Source organism: Cucurbita moschata, unplaced genomic scaffold, assembly GCF_002738365.1.
Source record: "Cucurbita moschata cultivar Rifu unplaced genomic scaffold, Cmos_1.0 Cmo_Scf00085, whole genome shotgun sequence".
Taxonomy (NCBI): Eukaryota; Viridiplantae; Streptophyta; class Magnoliopsida; order Cucurbitales; family Cucurbitaceae; genus Cucurbita; species Cucurbita moschata.
Window position 1 is genome coordinate 658223 of NW_019268601.1, and position 6667 is coordinate 664889.

The following is a 6667-nucleotide window of genomic DNA, read 5'->3' on the forward strand; positions in this document are numbered from 1 at the left end:
CAGGTGGTGGCGGAGAGGGGAAGAGAAATGCCGCCGGGGGTGGCGGAGAGGGGAAGAGAAACGACGCCGGAGGTGGAGATTTAAAGAAGCTTTGCGTAGGAGGTGGCGGAGAGGGGAAGAGAAATGCTGCCGGTGGTGGAGATTTAAAGAAGCTTCGCGTAGGTGGCGGGGAGGTGAAGAGGAACGCCGCTGGAGGGGGCGGAGAAGTGAAGAGGAAGGCAGATAGAGATCTATGAGAATGCTTCAGATCGGGCCATGAGTCAGCAATGGCAAGAAATGGATGAGAGAAATGTGGAAAAATGAATAGCAGAGAGAACCCTAAAAAATTCATTTTTTTGTTCTTTTTTTTTATTTTTTTTTTATATGTTTGGTGATTATGAAGATCCACTGCCAATCTCAAAAAATTTATAAGAATAAGGCACATTTTCAAAATAGTGAATACTAAATTTGTCCTTTAAAAAAATAGTAAAAAAAAACAAAAAAAATTAAATTAAAAAAAAATACTCTAAAGTTTCAATAATACAATTAAATTTTTCTTAGAGTTAAAAATTGCAATTAAATTTAAAAAAAAAATTAAAAATAGAATTATAATTAGTTAGGGATAGAAATTATTAATATTTTGTTTTAAAAAAAGTACCTTTAAATTTTCATAAAAGTTTCGTACATACATTTAACTTTTACTAATTTCAATATAATTGAGTAATGGGGAGAGATATTTGGGGAAGGAATGGTAAAGAATGGTAAGGATGGAGAGTTTGATGAAGTTTAAGTGTAACTAATTTTAAGTTAAATGAAAATATTTTTATTTTAGAATTAAAATTAAAATTAGATGAATTTCTAAAATAGAAGAGATTGAAATGGTTAGATATTTTTTTTATAGAGCATAATTAGTTTCTACAAATCATTTGTTACGAATAAATTAGGAAAACTCAACCAAAACAATATCATTTATTAATATTTTTCTAAATTAGTTGTTCACTAGGGTTTATATATAGGTGAGATTTAGAGGTAGAATATCAGTGTGACGACAAAATGGGTTTGCAAAAAATGTCAATATGGTTTATATCGTTTTGTTGATCTCTCCACTAATGTCTCATCCATTTTCCAAACTCTCTCTCCCAACCATGTCACCTCTCTCCCACACTCCTCTCCACAAGTCTTCCGATCTAGCCTATAGAAAGACCACTTACCTGATTAGCTTAAGTTGTCATGAATTTAATCCTTAATAAACGTTTGATTCTGTCTTTTGAAATCCAAGTTCATCTATGTGCGCTCATGACGTAAGTTTCAAGTTCGAACTTTCATGTAACAAGTTTACAGACAGAGTTAACCATTTTTTTAGAAGATATAAGCTATTGTTATATAAAAGAATTTGATGAATTTATTTTTAGATATAAGCTAGGGTCGTATAAAAGAATTTGATGAATTTATTTTATGTAGAGTATTATCTGCTTCCTAGTCATCCCATATTTCAAAATTTAATTATTTTTCCATCCTTTATCCTCCATAATTCTTGTTCCCAGAAGCAGGTTGTGTTTGGCAGTATATATAAAAAATAGGATTAAAATTTGAAAATTTAACCATAACAATTTGATAAAAATAATAATAATTATAATTTATTTTATAAAATTGCATAATTTAAAATGGTTTTAATAGACATTTATTTAGCATGCATTTTCTAAGCATTTAATGTGATATACAAGAATTTTAACCATCACATTCTCGATGGAACTTATTAAATATTAGTCACCTTTAAATCAATTTTAAAAAATATGGGACCCATGTTAATTAATTTGTGGATTACTAAAGCAAATAGTGACTAAAAAAAGAAGTTTTTCTAAAATAAAATTGATGAGAATAATTAGATATATTTCTTGGGAGGCATAATTAGTTTCCAAAAAATTATTGATTACTATTAGGAAAACTCTTCAAACAAAAAATATCATTATAGATAGTAAAAATCTCATCCAACAAAAAATATCATTATATAGACAGTAAATTTTTTAAACATGGAAATATATTTACCGACCGCTATTACTACATTTCTAAATTAGTTGTTCAAACTTGTGATTTATAGTTAGAATACTTGTGTGAAGACAAAATGGGCTTGCTTAAAAATGTTGATATGGTTTCTCCCTTCTTGTTGATCTCTCTAGTTGCTATTTTGTCCAATCTCAATGGTCTCGAGGCAAAGTGGGATGAGGGTGGAATTGTGTTTTCTTTGGGTCTCAAAAGACTAGTACCAACCGGACCAAATCCAGCAACATCTCCTGAAAGCCCTCCCTCAAGTTTAGGCACCAAAAGGCTTGTCCCAACAGGACCAAATCCAGCAACATCTCCCGAAGCGCCACCATTGGGTCTAGGCACTAAGAGGCGTGTCCCAACTGGCCCAAATCCAGCAACATCTCCTGAAAGCTCTCCCTCAAGTTTAGGCACCAAAAGGCGTGCCCCAACTGGACCAAATCCAGCAACATCTCCCGAAACGCCTCCGTTGGGTCTAGGCACGAAGAGGCGTGTCCCAACTGGCCCGAATCCAGCAACATCCCCTGAAAGCCCTCCCTCAAGTTTAGGCACCAAAAGGTATGTCCCAACTGGACCAAATCCAGCAACATCTCCCGAAACGCCACCATTGGGTCTTGGCACTAAGTGGCATGTCCCAACTGGACCAAATCCTGCAACATCTCCTGAAACGCCACCATTGGGTCTTGGCACTAAGAGGCGTGTACCAACTAGCCTAAATCCAGCAACATCTCCCGAAACGCCTCCATTGGGTCTAGGCACGATGAAGCGTGTCCCAACTGGCCCAAATCCAGCAACATCTCTTGAAATCCCTCCCTCAAGTTTAGGCACCAAAAGGCGTGTCCCAACTAGGCCAAATCCAGCAATATCTCCCGAAACGCCTCTATTGGGTCTAGGCACGAAGAGGCGTGTCCCAACTGGCCCAAATCCAGCAACATCTCTTGAAATCCCTCCCTCAAGTTTAGGCACCAAAAGGCGTGTCCCAATTGGACCAAATCCAGCAACATCTTCCGAAACGCCTCCATTGGGTCTAGGCACGAAGAGGCGTGTCCCAACTGGCCCAAATCCAGCAACATCTCCTGAAAGCCCTCCTTTAAATTGATTATGAGGCCTCGTGATAGTAACAAGTTTAATTAGGGTCTCTAAAGATGTATTACAATGAGGTCTCTAATGTTCTATCTTATATCTAATGAGATGAACCACCTTGATGACAAGGGACTTTAATAATGGACGTGAAAAAATAATTTAGTTTCAGAAACTTTTATAATCTAAAACTTTTATAATAAGATTTCTTTACCTTTTAGTCAAAAGCTACGCTACCCACAAAGATATAATTTTAATTTCTACATTATTGATTAACGTTATATAAGTTAACAATCATTTTATATTTGTAATTATTTTGTAATAATTTGAAACAAAACTTTTCTCTCATTTGTTTTAATTAAATGGTATTTTTATCTCTTACTTTACTTTTCTTTCCTTTTCCTTTCTTTTTGTTTGTTTTCAATTTCATCTTTTGGGTCACGATCCGACTTTCGAAGCCTCAAAAATCGGGTCGTGACATAAATATTAAAAAACATTGGCATAAATATGAAAGTTTATACCAAATTCATGTGACTTTGCACATCTTCAAATGATATAATGTTAGTTAGTGAGACTCTAGCTTTTCTGCCAAAATTTAATGGGTAAAAAAACTTGACAGCACATAAATTACAATTTCTACCACCTAGTTTTAATTTTACTTTCATATATAACTAATATACCATTTTTATATTGTACTAGTATAGACTTTTAAAAATGAATACCAAAAAGAATTATCGATAGAATAATATTAAATAGGATAGATTTATCTATAACGACCCGATTTTCGAGGCTTCGAAAAATCGAATCGTGACTAAGAAGACGAAATCGAAAACAAATAAAAATTTAAAAGAAATAAAATAGGGGATGAAAATCTGATAAAATTTAAATCAAGAAAAATGAGTCAACGACACCAAAATTAAATACAAAATTAAAGTCAAATATTACAAGGGGAAATACAATGATGAAAGAAAAATACAAAAGATTCTAAAAGACCGACAAGGGACGGATGCTCCGGAACGACACCCCTATGTGATAGTGCAGCTCTTTAACACCTCCCCACCTCGACTGGTACCTGAAAAAAAGAAGGGGAAACGGGATGAGTATAAAAATATACTCAGTAAGCAACCTACTTGTAGGCTCTTAATCCCATCCAAGTTAAGGAGAGAACCACCAACAATACTCTAGACCCTAGAGTCTCAGTACTCTCAGTACACAGTTCAGGGCGGAAGGACTTAACTTTTAAAGCGGTATTCAACGTTTGAGGATGGGGTGCTCCCTTGTATCTTCCTTTACGACTCGTACAACCCAGCTAGAATTAGTCACTGCATGGTCAACATCCTTCCACACGACGGACCCATCATGCAAGCGACCTTGACCCACTCGCGTGATCAACATCTTACCATGAGACGGATCCCCATGCAGAGTAGTCGATCTACCACTGAGTAACACTTCCCTAACAGGCGTCTCGCCAAGCTCAACAGTACCACACCGGAGTAGGAAGGGAAGAGTAACACCTCCCTAATTGGCGTCTCGCCTAGCTCAACGGTACCACACCGAAGTAGGAAGGGAAGAGTAACATCAACCTAATTGGCGTCTCGCCTAGCTCAACAGTAACACACTGGAGTAGGAAGGGGAGGGTAACACCTCCCTAACTGGCGTCTCGCCTAGCTCAACTGTACCATACCGGAGTAGGAAGGGAAGCGGAGCATACTCGAACGCTATACCAGATACTGTCAACTAAGAGGTCATCTCTCTACACTTCGGGGGCCTAATGTGGTTCTCTATATCTCAAGGGTAGTTAAAACTATTAAGTTAGGGGACTTGGCTTCCATATTCACTCAATCAAGACTTCCAAGTCCATAATAGTCTAGGGTTAAAGGGTCTCTCCCTCTAAGCGTCGCTCACGACACCATAGACTGTAACATCAGGAGGGTCCCCTCACTTAACCCAACTCAATCCCTACAAGAGTTCACCCAGGCATATCACAACACTACAACTTATCAATCATATCTTAAGTTCACACAATCATTCAACAGAAGTTTATGTATTATTAACAACACATACAGCCATACAAGCTCAACGGGGAGATATCTTCCATCAACACCCGTAGTGCAGATACACAAATCCTCCAGTCCACCAACATAGTATGAATAGATAAAAGCAGTAGAAAGATAGTCCAGCAAGCATATAAACATTGAGTACTAAATCTCATAAAGGCAGCAAGTCCAATAGATATATATATTTAACTTCATAAGTATAGAGAATCATTAGATTTAGCCATCTAGGGATAATTTGCTTTAGCATGCATGCAAAACCAAGTGCACCCTACACGTATTACTTCCTAAATTCGTGTGGTTACTTAACCAATCAAATATGTTAGGATTTTAGTATAACATCAATTCTTACAGAGGGCGAGTATAGACGGTCAACTGTCCCTTTTAGAAACTTATAAATGTTATTTGATTAGAAGTTCAACTATATATATATATATATATATATATATTTATTTATTTATTTGGTGTCGTGGGACACACCATCCGAAATCATCTTTAAAACGACACAACAAAAGACTCGAAATAAAATAAATAAACGTTTAAGTTTAAAACATCTTATTCTATCCTAAGTCCAAGAAAATAAATGCCACTATCCTATGCATGTGCCATGATCTCGAGTTGCGATGCCGTCCTCAGCCGTACATGAATTTCTTGCCTTAACCTGAAAAATGTAGCAGCATATGGCTTGTGTATTTAAAGAAATACTCAGTAAGTGACCCACTATTGGGGTTAAATGCAACAATCACATGCAATGAAATGATGGAACCTATCTTTCGTTTTGTTTCGTTTCATTTCGTTTCGTTTCGTTTTCCCTACGGTGTAATCCTAATAGGTAATCGTGGACGTGTACCATATACTCTACACGCAGCCCATACGTGCGAGTATGGGCTCACCAGCTAGTTCGCCCACCGCTAGGCCATTGTCCCTAGCCGGTGGGTATGCTCTGGGGGCCCACCAGGACCCGTTAAAACTAAAACTGTCACGGCAGCGCTATACAAGGCATAACGATCGTTGTCCTGCCATTTGGATGTACGCGTCCGTACCCTCGTGATGGGATAGGGATATCCTCCCAAATGTATTATCATGCCATTTGGATGTACGCGTCCGTACCCTCGTGATGGGATAGGGATATCCTCCCAAATGTATTATCACACAATATGCATGAGGTCCCACTAGTCCTACAGTCATCATTTAATGAACATAACCTCGTGTCACGTTTTCATGCTTAATGAGGTCCCACTAGTCCTACAGTCATCATTTAATGAACATAACCTCGTGTCACGTTTTCATGCTTACATGTCATTCTCATTCTTATTTCGTTACATATCATACATATTCCCAGCGGGGTTATGTATCATGCAATTTACCGTATTTCTTGTCATACAATTCATTCAGTTACATTCCAATACTCATACAACAAGCCATAATCGTACAAGGGCCACACATCGTCACATGCATTCATATCACATCAACTAAGCAGCATAAATAACATACATTCACGTTCACATGAT

At 37.2% G+C, this 6667-nt stretch overlaps 1 protein-coding gene across 1 annotated transcript in view; it reads left to right on the top strand.

Moving 5' to 3' along the window:
• The window catches only part of LOC111439028 (circumsporozoite protein-like), a 37748-nt gene that overhangs the window by 1046 nt on the left and 30035 nt on the right, over positions 1 to 6667 (top strand). The window lies entirely within an intron of this gene.